Source organism: Aquarana catesbeiana, linkage group LG01, assembly GCF_042186555.1.
Source record: "Aquarana catesbeiana isolate 2022-GZ linkage group LG01, ASM4218655v1, whole genome shotgun sequence".
Classification (NCBI taxonomy): domain Eukaryota; kingdom Metazoa; phylum Chordata; class Amphibia; order Anura; family Ranidae; genus Aquarana; species Aquarana catesbeiana.
In genome coordinates this window covers 96,535,447-96,557,739 of record NC_133324.1, presented here as the reverse complement: position 1 = coordinate 96,557,739, position 22,293 = coordinate 96,535,447, and the positions used below count along the sequence as shown (strand labels likewise).

Sequence of the window (22,293 nt, the reverse complement as noted above, 5' to 3'; positions counted from 1 at the left end):
CTTGCATACACACGGTCACACAAAGTTGGTTGGAAATTCTGAACGTCAAGAACGCAGTGATGTACAACACGTACGACGAGCTGAGAAAAATGAAATTCAATAGCCAGTGCTGCTCTTCTGCTTGATTCCGAGCATGCGTGGCACTTTGTGCGTCGGAAATGTGTAGACACGATCGGAATTTCCGACAACGGATTTTGTTGTCGGAAAATTTGAGAACCAGATCTCAAATTTTGTGTGACAGAAATTCCTATGGAAAATGTCCGATGGAGCCTACACACGGTCGGAATTTCCGACAACAAGGTCCTATCACACATTTTCCATCGGAAAATCCTATCGTGTGTACAGGGCATAACTCTTGGTGGGTTCAAAATTGTAATAACCTATCCATCACTAGTTGTGGTGGGGCAAGACTTGGGTTGTCAAGCCAATTCTGCCAAATGAAAATGATTTCTTTTTACCGCTTTTTGAGGACGATAAGCTAATTGCGCCCTGGGTAAAAGGGAGTTGGGTTGGATGTGTTTAATATGTTTTTATACACCAACTATAAAGCACCTGTAGTCTTAAAAAAAAAAAGGATATGCTGCAAAGAATGTTGTCAGAGCAGACATCCTCTTTATCATCATTGTTGGTCTGAGGCTGCAGAGCTGTTTTTTTGTACATATGTTGAATCTGGCAAATCGGAAAATGCACGCAGGTATTTTTTTTTGCTTTGCAGAGTCATAGTGATATCGGATGATCGAAATTGGTATTATGGAATGAGTTTGCTCCCATTTTGGTAAGGCCCAGGTGATAGGTCACCTGACACTGTCTAGTATTTCCCGCAATTCTTTCAGTTCACTATGAGCCAATAAAATACGTCAGACATTTTTTTCCTGAAATTTAGGCTAGCTTCCTCTTCTTACTCCAGCATCGGTGGGGGGGCATCCTTGCTGGACTGAGTGGTGCTCATGTAATGATGTGTGATCATCAGTCCTGGTGTACTGTGAGCTCAGCCTGTGTGAGAAGCCTGCAAAGAGGACTGCCGGCACTGATTGAAGGGCAGCTCTGGGCCATTAAGAGGGTAAGTAGAAATCAGTAATATTTATATATATATATATATATATATATATATATATATATAGATATAGATATAGATATATAGATACAGGAGGGAATCCAATAAAAAAATCTCTGTCCATTCATAACTTAGCATAATAAACTGTGTTTACAGAGCTTCAGTTTACAAATGAACAGGACCTTCTGCCTCTTGTCTATTCCTCTTTAGTGCAGCTGAGGCTGCAGAGCATGGGACTGAGGAATCTGTGTCCTCAGTCCCTTTCCCTGTCTCAAAGGGGAGATGTAAAAAAAAGTAAAATAAAAAATAATTAAATAAAAAGATACATAAAAAGTTTAAAATAAATAAATAAATAAAAAATGACTGACACAGTCCACACCTCATCAGTGCCACCTATGAGTCTCCATAAGTACTGCATGTTAGTGCCACTGTCACATGACATTAAAAAAAAAGTATTAGTAATCGGTATCGGCAAGTACGTGAAAAAAAGTATTGGCACTTGTACTCGGTCTTAAAAAAGTGGTATCGGTGCAACCCTAGGTTTGACCCATATTTTTTGCTTGTTAGTATATTGCAGACATTGTAACTAAGGTTATGGCATGGGTGGTCAGGTTGTGTCTTTTCCTTACGTACTTTGTTCTACAAGATGTCCCTCCTAATTTCAGAATATTAGTAGGTACATAATTACCTGGAATTTTTGGCTTCATGATGAAGTCCCTTTGAGAATTATAGGTTAATTAAGGCACATGTTTGTCATTTTAAGTGGCATGTGTGTGCAGGTCATGCTGGGGCTAGGTGTCTTGTGAACGAGTAAAATGTTATATACTTGTACATTATTATGATCATGTCTAGTGATCATGTTTGGGATATGGTGTCCATGGTTTGTGTACATACAATTGTATTATGACCATGTCATGCTGTATTTCTAATTTGCACAATATAATTATAAAATCCAGACCTCTTGCTTTTATCAGGCTAATATGTAGGTAGAGGAAAAGACAAGAGATTTCCTTAGAGACATGGCCTTTATCGTGCAAGTCACATAATTAGGTCAACATCATGTTTCATGAAAGTTCTATAGCTTGTATTTCCCTTTAAAGTTTGTTCCCCTCCCTACTTTTTAACAATGGGTGGGTGCTGCCTGTACCTCCTATTGTGTTACTATTTAATTTGTGCTGGTTCCCATATGCCCGAACAAAACATTCCTCGCTCAGTAAGTTTGTCACATAAGCAAAACAATATGTGGCTTGTGATGTCAGCCAACTCTGAGCAATTTCGTTTTCCTTTCAAATCTGGATATCGAAGAACGGCTGCTGAATGACACCATAAATGTAATACTGTGGGTTCATGCTTGGAAGGTAAATAGCAAATCTAAAGGTGTATTAGACATGCATGGTTTTTGTGAAATGTAATGTTCTATAACTGCTCTGTATTATGTTCTACCAGCTGTTGCTCAGTTAAAGGGAACCTGTAATGTGGAAGATGTGCCCAAAAATGGCAAGTAGGACTAGTCACCGGTATTTCATGTCTTCTTTCTGAAGCTGATCTGACTTAAAGCGTTTGTTACCCCAACACTTCATATTCCTGATATGTGCCTGCTGTACCATGTACTTGTATGAGAAAGTATCCTGTTCTCTTTGTATTGCTTCCTTTGTTTGAAATCCCTGGTGTTCCTGCCAGTCCCTCTGCTTTCCTAATAAAAACTCACCACACTAAGCAGGGGAGGACACTGTGGTCAGTTCTCTAGCTATGCTGGGAACTCAGTGTACACTCTTCCAATAATCAGACTTGTCCTGACACCCCTCACTGCACAGCCATTCACTGGGAAGCTCAGTGTCCTGCTGCTTCCCCCCAGTTCTTATGCAGCTGAGAACAGAGGGAATGTGATCACTTATCAAAAAAGGGAAAAATATATTTATAATGGTTTTTTATATCTATACACAAATGTTTTGCACCTCATTTCTATTTTAAATGGAAGAGGTTGTTTTACAAGGTGATCTTTTACAATCACTTTAAGGCCTGTACAAACGATCAGAAAATTGTACGAAAAATACCACTTTTGAAGCGATCGTGCGATAATCTGATCGTTAGTACAGAGCTATTGAGAGCTGATCATAACAGTTCATCCGACAGATATTATCCGATTGGACAGGCATAAAAGTTTTTCTCGTACGATACCAGATCATACAATTTTGGCATTAGGCCGGTCATACACGGAGCAAATTTCTTTCCTGCAACCATGGATTGTAGGTTGTAGATACAATGCTGGTGTCAGTAGAAGTAATATTTCTTCAAGGGCCGGGCAAAGGCAAGCAAAGGGTCACATCTGGCCTTCAGCCACAGTTTGGAGACCACTGTACTAGGGGGAAGTTTGTACATATGTGTCAAAGCCACAATGTTTTATACACTTTCTTTTAAAAATAATAAACATTATTGAAAAGAATAAATGAGGTAGAAGCAGGGAGATCCTTGTGCTGCAGGTTTTCATGTCCAGGTTCCTCTCCAGCAAGGAGAACAGTAACCAGCACAATAGTGACATCAACAAATCTCACTCTATACATCCTGAGACAGTCAGTGGCAGCGGTGCCTTAGATGAGCTCACAATGCAGATATATGGCTATAGTACAGGAGTGCCTAGGCCAGGGGTCAGCAACCTTTTTCCACTTAAGGGCTGGATGCAATGTATGTGAGTGCATGGAGGGCCGCATTCACTTGCTAATATGTAACTATGTAATAAATTAAGATAATGATCTGGACCCCTTTACATTACACAGCCCCCGCACTTCTGCACCCTTTACATTACACAGCCCCGCACTTCTGGACCCCTTTACATTACACAGCCCCTGCACCTCTGGACCCCTTTACATTACACAGCCCCCGCACCTCTGGACCCCTTTACATTACACAGCCTTCTCTGCACATCACACAGCTCCCCCCCTACCAAGCCCCCCTGCATATTACACAGCCCCCCCCCCCCATGTTAAGCTTTAAAATTGTGCACACTTGTGGAATAGCGACAAACTACAGTACTTAAAAATCTCCATAGGCAACGCTTAAAAAATTTCTACAGGTTACCAGTTTAGAGTTACAGTGGACATTTAGCAGGGCCTAATACGGGGCCACAATGTAAATTGGAACATTGAGGAGCATAGGTGTGCATAGCCTATTGCATAAGGGTGTGCACCTCAAAGCTCAAACACATATGTGTGTGTGCATGTGTATATACTGACAGTGTCAGTAGAGCAGTGGACGCTGTCAGTAGGGCAGGGATTGGTGTCAGTTTGGCAGTGGATGGTGTCAGTAGTTTTTATTTTCATTATTTTTTTACTATTTAATTTTTGTTTTATTACACATTTTATAGGAGCCATGTTAGGGGGCTTTGGTGAAATATCAGGGGTTTAAACACGGGGAATCTGCACCACACAGGGTGATTAGGGTGTGCCCAGGCACATCTGGCATACCCTGTGCACACGCCTATGTTAACGAGATAACAAATGGTTTTTGAACATTTATTTCAATGTGTTGCAAGTTTCTTAACTCTAAGGACTTGTTCACAACAAGGTGGCCCAGTAAAATCTCATTGCAGGACAAAGCAAAAATGCCTTGTTTCCAACAGCCCAGTTTACACGGAACTTATTTTTCAACGTGTCATGGTAAAATACAAACTACCGCATTAATCAGCAGAAATAAATACAAAGAGTGGTATTCTAGTTTTCTAATTATCTAACATAATACAAAGTGCCACAAGTGCATAATAAATGTTCCAAAATGCATGTGTAATATTTATTATGCACTTCTGATATTTTATATTATATTAGTTAGATACTTAGAATACCACTCTATGTATTTATTTCTGCTGATTATTTGGTAATGTATGATTATATATTTTTTTTTGTGTAGCGTGACACGTTTTGTTATAGATTTATTGGAAAGTTTACTTTTTGACTTTGAGTGCTCCAGCTGCGCACAATATATTGTTTATTGACAGTGAGCGCAAGGAATTTATTATATATAAACTACTGCATCGCACTGTGCTGCGGCTGATAGAACATTGTGAGGTATCAGTAAGATGTGCATTAAAAAAAACGTAAACTCTGTGATTCAACTGCCCACCAGCGCCTGCGTTGCTTGGTGCAAATAAGCCCTAAATAAAAAACAAATCCACCAAAATGGAAATCTTGGTTCGGTTGGAGAGACATGTTAAACACCTATGCATTATCAAAATGCACTGGCATAAGCAGCCCCAAATGATCTCCCCAAATCTCTCATTGAGTTCCTTTGTATCGGACATGTGCCATGTTTGATCATTGCAGATTTCAAATGTTATCTTGAGTCGCCCTTCCTTTTCTTGCATGTGTGTTTCAGTTTAAACCTGAGGCTGGGGAGGGAGTGCTATTATCTTACCTGTCCTGTGGAAATGGAACCTGATCCTATAGGAAATTGTGTTCTTCTGGAAAGATCAGGCTCACATCACGCAAGCGGCTCTCTTATCTGGGACTAAGTGTCAGGATAAATAAATAAACTACTGGCTGCTGAATAAATAATGCCTTTTAATTGTGTCCCTGCCTCATCAATCCTTCTTTAAAGTGATTCTATCACCATAATTGCATAGATTAAATCTAGTGCTAAATATATCATTTACAAGCAGTTAAGCCAAGTTTATCCTTTCAGTCATTGTTATCAACCATCTTAGGCTAAACAAGGCACACCAGATATTGTTTGCCATGTCCATTAATGAGATTACTGGACAGAAATTTGAAATGGGTATGTATGTGAAGATTATCATCAGAGGAAAGTCATTTTAGACTTTCTCTGAGGGTACTTGGCCTGAATATGGACTGTTGCTGACTTAAGAGGCCTCAAGGTATCTGTTCCATCTTCCACGGAGAAAGCCGGATGCTTCCCACTTATGTCGCCAGCCAAGTCTCGGAGAAGTCATATGACAATGCAAGGATAAAAGAATGCCTCAGTGCCCGGTATTCTCAGCAAGCCTTCTACCCTTCTATGGCCAGCCCTAAGATTGGGTTTAGAGGTGTGTCTAAACCTGCTGCTCTTCTAGACAGCAGTCCACTTTTTGATCACTTTTCAGATGCAATTGTAAACCATTGAGGAGACGTCTGTGAAGTACAAAACCCCTTATCCCTTTTAAACGGAGATGAGGAGAGTGGGTGTGTTTGTGTAGGGGGAGTTGACTGCAGTCCATGAGAGCATTCTATGTACTCTATTGTGCCTATTCTCCTTCATAGATACTATATGGTGTGTGAACGTTATCACCCTAGGACAGGACATGTGTTACATGGATGACCAGAGGAAAATAAAGGAAAAAAGTCTGTAAGGGGGCTTCTGAGTGACCGATAGTTTGTGCTAAATTACTCAAGCTTCCGCTCCACTTCTTCTTGAATAGGACAACAACTCACTGCTATAGCCCAAAGCCTCTGCCATATTGTGCTTAACGTAGAAGTTCATGCTAAAACTAAAATCCCTGCATCCATAGACACCCATGATCTAACACTAACTTATCTAACACTGTGAAGAAAAAAATCAGCATACATACCTTTTTGGCAGGCGATCTGACCTGATCCCATGCTGAGCTGTCATCTGCGGCTTCGCTGTGGAGGCGGGTGCAGAGGACCCGTCCGACAACAGAAGCCCCATAGTAAGTCTCTGGGTGACGTCACTTTCCATTCATTTCACAGCCGTTGTCACACGTGTTCTTTGCAGAGCTTCCGTCGCTGGAGATGGGGTCGGATGCCCTTCAGAAAAGGTATGTAGACTCTTTTTTTCTTTACAGGGCTAGATAGGTTAGTGTTAGATCGTGGGTGTCTATAGATGCAGGGATTTTAGTTTTAGCATTGACTTCCATGTTAAGTCTTTGCCATAAGCCTTCCCACAACATCCCCAGCCACTAGCCTTTATTTTCACAAGAAAGTAATGTCCACACAATACTGTCTGCACTTTACGTTTTTTCTTTAGAGATGGCATTCACATTAACATCACACAGACATAATATCTGGTGTCGCTTGGCATACTTCCAAAATCACATGTAGTGGACAGTCCACAGCAGTCAAGTGTGAAAGCCTCACATTGCAAACCACTGTTAAGCCATCTTCCCTTAATATCCCTCACCTCTCCTTGGGAACACTGCTGTGTTGGAACCCAGCTCCCAAATGTCTCTCTCTCTCTCCCAGGGCCATTATTACGCAGAAGGCTTTGACTTGCTCATTAGGCCCTATGTATTCAGCTTATGACTGCTTTCATATCCTTCCAGAGACATGACTGCTGCAGTTGCTCCTCTAGTTTGTACACACTTCACCCAGGGGTCACTAGAAGTCCCAGGGGTATTAGTACTCACGGCAGAGAACACTTGGCCTGGCCTAAAAGGCCTTCTGCATCCCATGGCCAGTCCAGTTAGACCATGTTCCCAGTCCACTTAGTCCATGTTTAGTGAGACAAGATGGCTCCAGTCAACTCTTCTGTGTATTGGACTATCTCACCCCGGGCCCTCTGCCCTGTTCAGGGCCAGTGCAGTAGCTCACTATATCTGCCGATGTGTGTGGTGTTTGACTCTCATGCTCCAACTCACTAGAGCTCCTCCTATCCTTGCTTTTATATAGGCAATGACTACACCCATTACATCATTTCCAAAATGAGACCTAATACCCACTTACATAATTACTTATTACACACTATTTTAGGACAAAGCCACCTAGTGGCAGACTAGCTACCTGCTCCTGCTTACAAGGCTTAAGAAAACGAATACAGACATCACAGTTACTGGTGAGCTGTAGTATATTGCATTATGTTCTTGGGTTTAGGTACACTTTAAAAACTCGGGACACTCTATACATTCCTTTTATAAATGCCAGCTTTAAAGAGTTGTAAAAGAGATCAGCTTGTTGTAAACAATCAAATCGATGTGTGTATAATTTCTCATTTTAAAGGCTAAGTTCACATCGTTGCACTGTGGTTCTACACATGGTTCCCATTCTCTTCTTTTAGACTGTGCATTTTCTGAAAGTGCATCAAAGATGCAGCATGCAGGACTTATGTTGGTTAAACTGGATGGACTTGTGTCTTTTTTTAACCAGAATAACTATGTAACAAACAGGACTGAAGTTCCACTTTGTAAGAGAGACTGAGCACCCATGTCACTGTGAACACCCAAGTATTATAATAGATGTTTATTCTATTGAGAATTGCCTTAAAGTGATTGTAAAGTGTTTTTTTTTTTTTTTATTTAAATAACAAACATGTTATACTTACCTGCTCTGTGCAGTGGTTTTGCACAAAGCAGCCCAGATCCTTCTCTTTAGGGGTCCCTGGCTGGAGCTCCTGGCACCTCCCTCCTGTCAAGAACCCCCACAGCAAGCGGCTTGCTATGGGGGTCATCTGAGCCGAGCTGCAGCTCCGTCTATCCATTCAGACACGGAACTGCAGTTTGGCCCCACCCCATCTGTCTCCTGATTGGCTAACTGAGTTTGATTGACAGCTGTGGGAGCCAATGGCACCAATGCTGTGTCTCAACCAATCAGGAGGGAGAGTCCCGGATGGCCAATTCCCTCGTGGACATCGCCAGATAGAGATGGAGCTTAGGTAAGTATTGGGGGAGCCTGAGGCGTGCTGCTTCACACAGAAGGCTTTTTATCTTAATGCATAGAATGCATTAAGATAAAAAAAGACTTCTGACTTTACAATCACTTTATTTTATTTCAGGTACTTATATAGCGCTATCAATTTACGCAGCGCTTTTACATATACATTGTACATTCACATCAGTCCCTACCCTCAAGAAGCTTACAATCTAAGGTCCCTCACTCACATTCATACATACTAGGGACAATTTTAGACAGGATCCAAATAACCTACCAGCATGTCTTTGGAGTGTGGGAGGAAACCGGAGTATCCGGAGGAAACCCACGCAGGCATAGGGAGAACATGCAAACTCCAGGCAGGTAGTATCGTGGTTGGGATTTGAACCAGCGACCCTTCTTACTGCTAGGCGAAAGTGCTATCCAGTACACCACTGTGCAGCCATTTTAAGTCACCATTTAAAAAAAGCCTCCTTATGTCAAGAATTTTGCTGACAAATTAAAGTTGAAGTAAAAGTGTTAAAATGCAATCCACGCCCAACTTGACATTCTGTGTCGTAATGTGCTAGGATTAAGAGTGAGTGGGAATTCCAATGGACTCTGGGAGGAAGAAGCATTTGGCTTATACAAGGGAGGTCATTGTGATTCAGTACAGCTCTTAAGTTTCCCATTAGTTTCATAGTTACATAGTTAGTCAGGTTGAAAAAAGACACAAGTCCATCTAGTTCAACCAAAAAATAAATAAAAATAAAATAATAATAATACAATCCCATATACACAATCCTTCACCCACAGTTGATCCAGCGGAAGACAAAAAACCCCAGCAAAGCATGTTCCAGTTTAGTGCAGCAGGGGAAAAAATTCCTTCTTGATCCCCCAAGAGGCAATCAGCTTTTCCCTGGATCAACTTTACCTGTATATGTTAGTACCCAGTTATATTATGTACATTTAGGAAAGAATCCAGGCCTTTTTTAAAGCAATCTACTGAACTTGCCAGAACTACCTCTAGAGGGAGTCTTTTCCACATTTTCACAGCTCTTACTGTAAAGAAACTTTTCCATATATGGAGATGAAATCTTTTTTCCTCTAGATGTAAAGAGTGCCCCCTTGTCCTCTGTGATGACCTTAGAGTGAATAACTCAACACCAAGTTCACTATATGGACCACTTATGTATTTGTACATGTTGATCATATCCCCCTTAATCTCCTCTTCTCAAGATGGAATAGATTCAGTTGCTCTAATCTTTCCTCATAACTGAGCTCCTCCATGCCTCTTATCAGTTTGGTTGCCCTTCTCTGCACTTTCTCCAGTTCCCCGATATCCTTTTTGAGAACCGGTGGCCAAAACTGAACTGCATATTCCAGATGAGGTCTTACTAAGTTGAAGAAGACCGACCACTACTGGAAATAGTTCCCCTTCTAATATTGAACTGTGTAATTGTGAGTTGTAGATATCATCTGGGTTACAGACCTTCCTGTAGCTTCAAAAAAGTCATTATAATCCCCACAGTAGATATCACCATAATATATCTGTGGTGGTAAGGGATTGCCATGCTCAGGCCATTTACTCTTTGGGATATTTTTGTACATCCATTGCCGCTTTTCTTCTGACGTGGTAATATCCACTACTTCAAAATCAATATTGTGGGCTTCCAAATACTGCATTACTTCCTGTTGTTGCTTCTTCATCGTGGTAGAGCAGGATGAAGATGCTGTGTACACCCTGGTCACCATCCTGCCTAGCAGTAGATGCAGCTCTGCTCCTCCAGCAGCTGTCAATGCAGGTGTCCCCCACCTTCCGGTGTCTGAACTTTCTGGAAGGCCATTGCAGAATTCTGAGGCTTATAGGCTGAAAGGGGCAGTTGCAATTATGATGAAACCAATCACTAATGGAAAGCCTGACCTTAGCAATCTGTTATGCGTTTGGTGTAGGCCACCCTACATGCTTTTCCTTTTAATACAACAAGCTGGCCATTTTTTTACTCTGTACTCTTTAATATAAATGTAGTTTTTATGCTTGCTTTCTTATTGGTTGAATGTTCCAAAACGTCCTAAAAATGGTGAAGACATCCCATCCTGATACTTGGGCCTCTTTTTTTGTTCTGACTGAATTCCTAATAGATTAAGAACATATTGTGCAAGATTTCCATGTTTCTTCCAGTCATGCAAATAAGTAACAAATTGTTTATTTTTCTTAATCTTACTATATGTCAGGAAAATACAACTGAAACTTATGTCCAGGTCTCCCTCAACAACACTTGGTAAGTTAGTATAAGCCATAACAAGCACAGCCAAAGGGGGAGTCTGCCCGTCTTTGCTGAATGCTGATCTGCCCATTCTGGCAAACTTCCCTTATCAGGAAATATTGCAATTATTTTTTAGAACCTTTTCACACTCCCTGTGTTTAGCTCCAATGGTCAACACAGTTTCAACACGTGGACAAGACAAAAAAAGGCCTTGTGTTCCATTGTGCCAAGTTATTACCCAAACCATCCTCTCCGCTCCTTCCAAGACCTCCTGCTCTCTATCTTTCTTGTCTACTCCTCCCATGCTTGTCTCCAGGACTTCTCCAGAGCCTCTCCCAACCTCTGGAACTCTCTACCTCCCTTTGTCCGGCTTTCTCCTACTCTGACCACCTTTAGGCAATCCCTGAAAACTCACCCTTTCACGGAAGCCTATCCGGCTAACCAACTATTCCCCTATACAACTAAGAACTAAACTGAATTCTATCATAAGCTCATCCCTCACAGTTATTACCTTTTGTTCCACTTGCCCCTCACTATCAGATTGAAAGCTCTCAGGAGCAGGGCCCTCCTAACCCTCTTATATGATATTGTATTGTAACTGTACTGTTTCTCTTTATATTGTAAAGCACTGTGAAAAGAGTGAGACGGTCTCTATTTGACTTACTGCAGCTTGTAATGCACACTGTGAAAGCTTACAGTGCGCAGTGGAAATCAGAGTAGGCAAATTTAGTACTGGAGAGGAGCTTTTGCAACTGTGCAAGACTCAAGTTAGGCTGGAGTTTAGGATTAGAAAGAGTGTAACACCGCTCAGACCGTGGATAAAGATTTTCTCATGGGTGCTGGTCCCGGCTCACCACCGTCAATAGTAATTGAAGAAAAAGAAGATTGGACGGACACCATGGAAGGAAGAACTGTAGAATAGTTACTTTATTGTCAAAGTGCCAAAGGATGTAGATAGAACATTACAGGAACATAGATAGACAGGTTTTACATGGATAACTCGTGTTTGTTCACAACCTGGAGTTTAGGTTTAATGATGTTTTGTTGACAAGTCCTGAGAGAGCCCATGGTTACTATACTGTATACAATACTATTTGGTGTATGTGTGTAAATGTATTTGTGTATATATATATATATATATATATATATATATATATATATATATATGTTTCGACCAAACAGTTGAGCTTCCAATGTCAGCGTTTCTCAAGAATAAGTGTGCTAGCATCAAGCCTCACTGCCAAAAACTCCAAACAGCACTGCACACCGAGTTTGCTCCTCGTAGATTGAGATGCAAAGGATAAAAAAAATGGAACAACCCTTTTGGGTGTCCCTGCCCTTTCTTAAAGTATTACTAAACCCCGGACCCTGCATTCGCTATATCTGGTCTCTCACAGTACACAGAACATGGAAACGCAATTAGTTTAGTAACTAATCTGCTATATACCTTTTTTCACCAGCAGTATATAGCAGTCTTATTACTTCTATCAGTGTCCGGCCGAGCCCTGGTTTAAGCTTGTAGGAGGAGTTTTCATTCTCCCCTGGTTGCCCTATGAGAATGCAGGACCCCTGACCCTCTGTCTGGACAGTGCTGATTGACCCTGTGCTGATCACATGCACCCTCCCCCCAAAAAAAATACCTCTAGCAATACACACCAAATTGAGCATGTGCAGAGTGCCCTCAAGGCTCTGTTCTATCAGCAGATGGATTAGGGACAGTAAAAGAAAGGGAGGAACAGAGAAGACAGGGTCAAACAGCTTTTTTACACAATGCAGAGGATTAACCCCTTAGGTTCCACAGTGAGTATAACAAGCATGCTTTACTGCATATATAGACCGATTTTACTGTTGTGGGTTTAGTAACACTTTAACTCCTTCACACCGACCTAACACAAATATGTGGCCCCACTAGACTGGGCTTTTTTCAGTGGGGTGGCATATTTGCGTATTTCCCTTTGTGCTGGAAGCACGCCATGTGGTGCACTCCCAGGACAGAGTCCGGGATCTCACCATGAGCCCTGGGCCCTATACTATCGATCGATTCTGGGTCACCTGATCGCTTTGATAGACTCTGATTGGCTATCACAGTGATCAGCCACTGTGAAGCCCACCCCCATGATTTCTTTCTCTGTGAATGGAGGAGATGGATACATTGCATCTCTCTCTCCTGGCAGAGCAAAAAATAAAAAAAATACCTAGATCAAGGTTTAATCTAGGCCAGTGCCAGGTTTAGTGTTTGGGTCAAAGATCAGGGTGAGCATTTTTTTGGACAGGATTTTTTTTTTTTAATAGTATCAGTGTTTAGGTAGAATTAAAAAAAAGCAAAAATGCGCACTATTGCTTTTGGACTGTACTACGGGTACAAACAACAACTAATATACACATATGTGGTATCGTTGCAATCATCAGGAGCAGGAGAATTTAATTTGGGTTGTTCTTTGGTGAAAGGTGATAGTAGTACCAAGAAATATGCATATATATATTTATTTAAATTTTTTTACTGTTTTGGGCCAGTTTTCCTTTGATAATAGAAAAACAAAATTAGGAGATATCCATTACTATTTACCCCCAAATTAAATCCCGATTTGTCCTGAAAAAAGAACACCAAGGTATAATCCACCTGGATGTACAAAGTAGCTGTGATGATATGTACAGTTTTACTAACACATGTCAAAGTTGCAGAATCGTGCTTTAGGCTTTTAGATTTGTTTTATCATTAGGCTTGAAGGGGTTAGGTTCAGGTGGGGACTGGGCTGGAGGGCCTAAACTTCTTCCTGCTGACCTCCACTTCTTATGGGATACAGGAAGAATAAATGTGTGCTGTGGGGGACCCAGGAAGCATCGGCCCCCAGAAGGGACTGCTGTTCAGTGGTACATGCAGCAGGAGAGGTGAGTATTCTTTTGCTTTGTTGCATTGTAGATCTTATGAAAACAGTTTTGTAAGTGACAGCTTTTAAAGTGGTTCTAAAGCCTAAAGGTTTTATTTACATTAATGCATTCTATGAATGAAGATAAAAAACCTTCTGTGTCACAGAATCACCCCCCTCATGCCCCTTATACTTACCTGAGCTCATTTTCAATCCAGCGCTGTGCATGAGAGCAGCGGCTCTGTCCACTCTCTCCCTCCTAATTGGGCAGATTGATAGCAGCCATTGGCCATAGCTCCCAACTGTCCCTGACTTCCAGAGACTGTCTCTGATTTGGAGCAATGTCCCTCTGTCCCTCATTCCTCCTCATTTGTCCTTCATTTTGGTCTGATCTATATAGTTGTATATAAAATGCAATTTTTATCTATCAAAAAGTGTTTTCCAGTGCTAAACCTTTCATCTGATTTCTAAATTGCCACATTTGTAAATTCCAAAAGCCAATATAAAGGAATAGTAGTGGTAAAAAAGCATTTGTGGATTCAGCCAATCTTGTTTTTTTTGTACAATTCTCCTTTAAGGGGACGTGGGAAGGGGTGCGTTCTATGCCTGCATACTTTTGCTGATAGGTGTCCCTCATTCCCATCTCAAAAAGTTGGGAGGTATGCCATTGGCTCATGCTGCTGTCAGTCAAGTTCTGTGATGGGGCAGGGCCGAGCTGCCCTGTCTGTGTTAATAGACGCAGACAGGATGGCTCAGGAGCGAGCCTGCAAAAAATGCCCCCATAGAAAGTGGTTTCTATGGGGGCAGTCGCTGAAAAGAAGCCAGGAGCTTCACTGTGGGACCCCAAAATGGGAGGAACGAGGGTTACTCTGTGCAAAGCCATTGCACAGAGCAGGTAAGTATGACATGTTTATTATTTTATTTAGAAAAAAAATGAAGCTTTAACCGCTTCCCAACCACCTTACGACGTTATACGTCGGCAGAAGGGCACATACAGGCAGAATCACGTACCTGAACGTTGCCCTTTAAGAGGCAGCTTGCGGGCAGCACACGCCCGCCGGGAGCTTTGTAAAGCGATAGCGGGTCCCGTGGACTCGATATCCGCGGGGATACCCGCGATCGTCTCACGGAGAGGAAGAATGGGGAAATGCTGATGTAAACAAGCATTTCCCCGTTCTGCCTAGTGACAGGACACTGATCATAGCTCCCTGTAATCGGGAGCGGTGATCAGTGTCGTGTCACACACAGCCCCTCCCCCCACAGTTAGAATCACTCCCTAGGACATACTTAACCCCTACAGCGCTACCTAGTGGTTAACCCCTTCACTGCCAGTCACATTTACACAGTAATCAATGCATTTTTAATTGCACTGATCGCTGTATAAATGTGAATGGTCCCAAAATCGCACCAAAAGTGTCTGATCTGTTCGCCATAATGTCGCAGTCACAATAAAAATTGCTAATCACCGCCATTACTAATAAAAAATAATTATTAATAAAAATGTCATAAAACTATCCCCTATTTTGTAAACGCTATAACTTTTGCGCAAACCAATCAATAAACGCTTATTGCGATTTTTTTTAACCAAAAATATGTAGAAGAATACGTATCGGCCTAAACTGAGGAAAAAAAAATGTTTTTTTATATATATATTTTTTGGGGATATTTATTATAGCAAAAAGTAAAAAATAATGCTTTATTTCAAAATTGTCACTATTTTTTTGTTTATAGCACAAAAAATAAAAACCGCAGAGGTGATAAAATACCACCAAAAGAAAGCTCTATTTGTGGGAAAAAAGGACGTCAATTTTGTTTGGGAGTAACGTCGCACGACCGCGCAATTGTCAGTTAAATCAACGCAGTGCCGAATCACAAAAAAAGTGCTCTGGTCTTTGGCCAGCCAAATGGTCTGGGGCTTAAGTGGTTAATATCACTTCAATAAATCACAAACTTTTCATTCCAACTGTGCATCCAAAGACAAAGTGCAACTTGGGTAAAAAGCTTTCCCCGACTTGCTGATACCCCTACTTGCTGACGCCCCAACTTAGTTGGGGTAGGCGGAACACTTTGGTGGGGGTGGGTCAGCCACACCTCGTGACCTTTGACCTCTGGGGGACACGCCTGTTGACCTTTGGGGTGGTCCCTAACCCTTGCTCTAACCCTAACCCTAGGCCTAACCCTAACAGATTTTTTTTCTGGAATTCTCCATGAAATATATTCTTAGTAGTAGTAATAATGTTTACTAAATTGCCACTTTTACAGTAGAGCAAATGCCAGCTTGTGGTTATACAGGTATTTTAATGTTTGGCATTTTTTTTAAATATTTGGTGATGATTAATGATCAAAGTAACCCAAAACTCATAAACCAAGACAGCCTCCTGAGATTATATTGAAATATTTATCCCTACCAAATACTTGGCCTTCTTACTTTCAGATCAGTAAATTTACACTAGGATAAAATGTAAAATTTACTATAGCAATGCATAAATGCCACGGAGTCTTCCTTTGATGAGCTTCCTTTTCATCTAAGTGTTACTGTTGTACATCAGGTCACCCCCACTACTTGTTGCCGGTAACCTGGTATTGTACGAGCGCTACATAGATTTCTTGCTGTTCAGCTAGACATGTTACAGCAGGGGTCTCAAACTGGCGGCCCTCCAGCTGTTGCAAAACTACAAGTCCCATCATGCCTCTGCCTGTGGGAGTCATGCTTGTAACTGTGAGTCTTGCAATGCCTCATGGGACTTGTAGTTTCACAACAGCTGGAGGGCCGCCAGTTTGAGACCCCTGTGTTACAGCAAGGAAAGAACAGACATCACTACTTACTCAAGGCTCCTACATCAGCTGACACCGTTATTTTGGTGCTAGCTGCGACAGATGAAAAAGAGGTGGGGCAGAGCTGGTCACGTATCAGTGGGACATTTCGGGGCCTATTCACTTAGGCTAAGTGATAGTGTCTCCTTATAAAGCACAGTAGAGATTTTTATTTTAAATCAAAAGATATCTGTACGGCACTTTTCAATCAATATTTTGGGATAGTGGGTAGGGCCATGTAAAAAATTCCATTGACGCCAATAAATGTAATAATTATTAAATAATAATATTGATAATAAGGTCTTTCTCTGGATGTGTGCCGTGTCGTCACGTATGGAGAATGACGGAGACTGTTGAGTAACGGCAAGCTTTTGTGAGTATCCAAAGTGCGCAAGGACATTTTCCAGTGCGTTAGAACACTTGGTGATTGTTAAGTGGCACTTGATGCAGAAGAGCTTGGACTGCCTGTGCAGGCACCCTTTGGCCTACGCTTTCAACTAGTGATGCACCGAAATTTTGACTGCCGCAAATTATCGGGTGAAAATATGGGTCTTCAGCATTGTGCTGAAAGTGAAAAAGGTGCCAATAATAGCTGCTGAAAAATGCCCCCAATTTTGGTGTGATTTTGCTGTGATTTTATTGTACTTATGGTATGTTTTCCATAGGTCATGTGACTTAAGAAATACATCAAAAATGCATCTTTTGATGATGCATTTTTGATGAGTTCTTGCTGTGTTTTCAATTCATTTCATTGAGGAGGTGCATTTTTGGTGAGTTTTTTTAACTGACCAAATATGCACCAAAAATGCAGCAAGCAGGATCTTTAACACCGCTTCAAAAGGTGCTGATAAAGGCCGACAATAAATTCATATTTATTTAACTTCATGATGATTGAAAAGTTGAATATAATACAATTATTTATAAAACTATTTTTTTTTTTTTTAAAACTGTCAGTTTCAGTTTCGGCCAAGTGCATCCTGAATTTTTGCTTTCGGCACTAGAATTTTCATTTCAGTGCACCACTACTTTCAACACTATCTCATAGGGGAGCCTACCAGGGTAGCAGTTATAAGAGCTCAGCACCTTTTCACCTTTTTCAGGTCCAGCAGTGTAGAGGCACTTGGTAGTTGAAAACACCAAAAAACACCTTTTGTTGTCCTTGTGTATGTTCCAAAAATCTTGTTGCTTCACCATTTGTGCGCCACCTAGTGGCAGCCAAGTCAGGGAAAAAACTGCAGCTGGATTTGAAGATGATTGGTGGGATTAGGTACAGGCAGATTACTTACTACCGTTTTCAGGTAAAGTTTTGGTCATGTATGTAAACCCCCTAGTTTAAGACTTTTATCTATAACTCTTTTGTAGTTGTAGTCGTTCTCATTATTCCCTATGACGTGCACACTGCTGGTGATAGCCTGAGTGGCAGTTTCCAAGTGGTAGTTGCACACTTAACCCCACTTCTGCTTAATGAGTGACCCTGTTGACCTTTACCAAACCTTTAAGATGAAAGTCTGGTGTTCATATTAAAGTAACACAATCCATGCTTGAAGTGAATGAAGAATTATGGGCTGACTGTCTAGAACACTTCTCAGACTCCAATTGTGCAGGCTTCTGGTCATCATTATATTTTTACTAAAATACAATGACACCTTTATATGAACTGAAGAAACAAAAAAGTTCTCCAAGCGGCCAAGTTTCCTTTTTTTTCTCCTGATAGTTGACTTTGACTGGTCACTGTAGGCAAGATCTTCACTTTTATGAGAAGTTCTCGGCGTCTAAAAGTAAGTGCCACATTACGTATTTCTGGTTAAAGGTTGTGGCATCTGGTTAAGGATTGGTACCAAGATCCTCATACAGGAAGATGATGCTTGGCCAGTTTTAAGACACTTATCTTTGAATACAATCCCTAAGAGGTGGATAAATACATAAGGTATGTCTGTATTTTGGTAGGAAATAAATACTTTAGTAAGCAGATTATATTATGTGGTGGGCTTGTGTATTTGTTACTAGCAAGGACATGGTCATTGCTTTTGAGAATATTCCCAGTTCTACCAGTTTTCTGATGGGAACCTGAAGATCAAGTGTAAAGAAAAGTAATTGCTATTTAATATGAAGTCAAATCCAGAGAAAAACTGCACAGTAAAAAACTGCGTTACTGTAAAGAATATGATTGGCGGTGTGGGGTGCTATATAGCACCCTAATGCACCGTGCCAGTGCACCTCATTGTACACTGTGCACCTCACTGCACAAATTTGAACTGTCTGTGTTTTGTGGTGCAGTGGTTAAAAAAACGGTCCATGTCTGGTTTTATGTGTTATGTGATGTTCGATGTAATGTGGTGCATTTTCTTTTGAATGGGGAAAAAGTTAGATTTTTTTTAAAAATAAAAAAATGTAAAAGTGGAAAAAAACATATGTAACTGAAAAGGTCAGCAACTTGTTAATCTTCTAGCTTTTTCAATGTTCCTTTTTCACTTTGGTCTGCCAGGCCTCTCCGAAAAATCAGTTAATGTCTTCATCTTATGTCTATGACAAATTACTCCTGAGACCATGAAGTTAGAAGAAATTTCGGCAATGTGTAGCAAAGAAAAATTGTTTTTTTTTCTTTTAAGCTTGATAAATACGTTCTTATATCTTCCATCTAACGTCACATGATCTGTTTGGTTGACATTTCTTTTGTCCATGGGGAATCCCTGTGCTACCTATTCCCTTGGTGAACTTTTATTGCACTTTGTCCATTATGATTACTTTCTTTATGTAAGCCTAAAGATTGCTCAGTATATTGCTTCCTGTCCAATCGCTAAATGTCAGTCTCTTCCAGTTACTTTTAAAACCAAAAAAGTAATATTAGGGATATTAGAAGATGGTGGTAAACCCCAAAAGCATGTCCTGAAATTTTAATGTTCATGCAAATAAAAAATAAAAAAATTATCATGGACAGTACTCAATTGTTTTAATTGTTTTTGCTTTAAAACTCTTTATCTTACGTTCCACATCTTCTTTCAGTATTTGCATGCACATTATTTATAAACTAAGATATATCTAAAGCCGCTTTTATTTCTTACAGTTTTTGATTTAGTAGAGAATATTGAAAATGCATACACTACCTATCCTGTAGACTCAACAGGGAGTAAAGCAAAATCTCTCCAAAGTGAGTAATATCGCCACTTCTGCAGTTGTCAGCAGAATAAGTGCACCCATTGGAAGATTTCCAGGGGAGGGCCAAAGTTCCAACCCCTCATTAATAAATGCACAAACTAAAAAAAAAAAAAGTTACATGCACTTCATAAAAGCTTTCCTATAGTTCTATGTATACATATTTTATCACTAGCAGGACTAAAGTTGATTTTGATTCCACAATCTGTTAACTGTCCCATACTTTACTTCTGGGACTGACTGTATAATATTGTGAACTTCCATGGTTTCACTATTAGTTCTTCTTTTCATCTACTTTTTCTGTAGAGATGAAATTCTTATCTTATGTTTTTTCATAATTTGTTTCAGGTTTCTCAATGCTCACAGCCTTTTGAGACTAAGCACATTTCATGTTCCAGGCCACATACCACGATCATGCTTAGCTAGTCAGCATTTTCCAGTCCGGATTTGACTGACTGCTTGCTTCTGAAAATACTTTTTTTTTCAGGTATACAGCAGGCTTGTCAGGCATACATCAGCCCCTCCATTTTGGAGGACTAGTTGTGGCTTTTGGGTTCCCTCAAACAATGATTTTCCATGCATCAAGGGTTCCACCTCTTTTTGGTTTTCTGTCATGGATTCAAACCCTTTGGCCATAGCCTGCAAGATATCCGAGGCAGCCTCTTAAAGTGGTAGTAAACTCAACATTATTACTTTGCTACATTAAAATCATTTATAACCAATGTACATGGTGCTCTTTTTACATTGTGCCTAACCTTTGCCGTTCTGTTGGAATCGAGACAGGATCACTTTCATTACATTACAGGTGCATGTGTATATCTGCAGCTATTTACTGCATGTTCTGTGTGCCATCAGTCTATTACGACCGATATCTTGACTCAATCCATCTTCCTGAAATGCTGTATGTGACTCTCTATGTCACATGGCATCGTAAACAGCAGCACCAATCACAGGACTTGCAGAAAGGAGAGAGTATACTCGATGCGCCTGCACAAGATTCCGGTCATTACCGAAAGTAAAGGTGGAAGTTTTACACTGTACAGATGTGGAAGAGAACTGTAAAAATGGCTCCGGCTTTGGACAGGACACATGGAAAGCAAAATAGGTGTCAAAACAGTAATAATGAACCGAGGGGGTTGATTTATAAGGCAGAATGATATAAAAAGCTTTTGTGTAGTGGCTATATACATTTTCAGAATTTGTTTGGCTAAGTTTACTACCTCTTTAACTCTGGCTGGAAACAGGAGAGAGGAAGAGCAGTATCTAGAGAGGAGCATGCCCTCTGCCTACGCTCCCTCTGGACATCCTTCATAAAGCTGCATGGCTGCAGCCAAAGGCAGAAAACAGGTCAAAAAGCATATTACCATGAATGAGCATACACTATATGCCCAAAAGTATGTGAACACCCCTCCAAATTATTGAGTTTGGGTGTTTCCAGGGTATTGTAAATACAAAGTCCAACCCAGCCTTTTTTCAACCAGGGTGGGCCTTGAGGTGTCTTCAGGGGTGCCTTGGTGAAATGCCCAAAATTTGGCCACAAACTATACAAACCAGTGGGTAGCTCAAGCTTGCCTTTTAGTTACATGAAGCCATAGGTTTTAATTGAGCACCATTTCAATCGCTGTTGTCCTAACTACCAATGATGTCATCGATTGATAATGAGGAGGTTGGGCGCCTGTGCTGCATCCTTGTTTGCCTCTCCCTGCCTCTTTCTGTCAGCACTGAGGTCATATTAGCTGAGGGAGGAAGAGCAACTGAGGGAGAACAGAAATTATGGAATACTAGTCAGTACAAGTGTGCAAAGGTGTATTTTCTTGGGAAGAATAAATCAACTCTAATGTTGGGTGTCCTATGTGTGTGGATGTTATGTAAAACTTATGTTGGTTTTTACACTTTAGAATTGAGTGCCTTAAGATTGTGTAGAATTTTAAAGGGTGCCTTAACTGGAAAAAGATTGAGAAACACTGGTCTAACTTCTTTGGGGAAGGCTGTTACCTTTTCCAACATGACTGTCCCCCTGTACACACAGCCAGGTTTTTACAAAGAAATGGTTTGATGAATTTGGTGTGGAAGAACTTTAGTAGCTTGCACAGACCCTTGACTTCAATCTTATTGAACAGCTTTGGTATCAGTTGCAAGTTGGGTCTTCTCATTTCAGTCCCTGACCTCAAAAATTCTCTTTTGGCTGAATGGGTACAAATGTCCACAAACACAAACTCACAAATGTTGTGGAAAGCTTTCCCAGAAGAGTGGGGGCTGTTTTAGCCTTAAAGGGGAAGGGTTGCAAATCAATGTTAATGCCCATGGTTTTGCAATCGGATGCCCAACAAGCTCATAATGGTGTGATGACACAAGGTGCCCATAAACTTTTTCAAAAATAAAATGCATAAAAATTATTAAAAAATAAAGCTATACCATCACACTGAATTGCAGAGGCAGACTTTGAACCTGGAGCCACTAAAATATACAGAATCCTTTGTAGTGTTTCTTCCAGCCTGATGGGTATTGATTGGTAATAGATAGCAAGAGTTTATGTTTTTCAACCATGTAAATTTACTGGGCTCTCAGAT

General features: G+C 40.8%; 1 protein-coding gene across 1 annotated transcript in view; it reads left to right on the top strand.

The window, feature by feature from the left end:
• Positions 1-22,293, top strand: part of FGF10 (fibroblast growth factor 10) — a 138,919-nt gene that overhangs the window by 88,705 nt on the left and 27,921 nt on the right. The gene's annotated exons all lie outside the window — the stretch shown is intronic.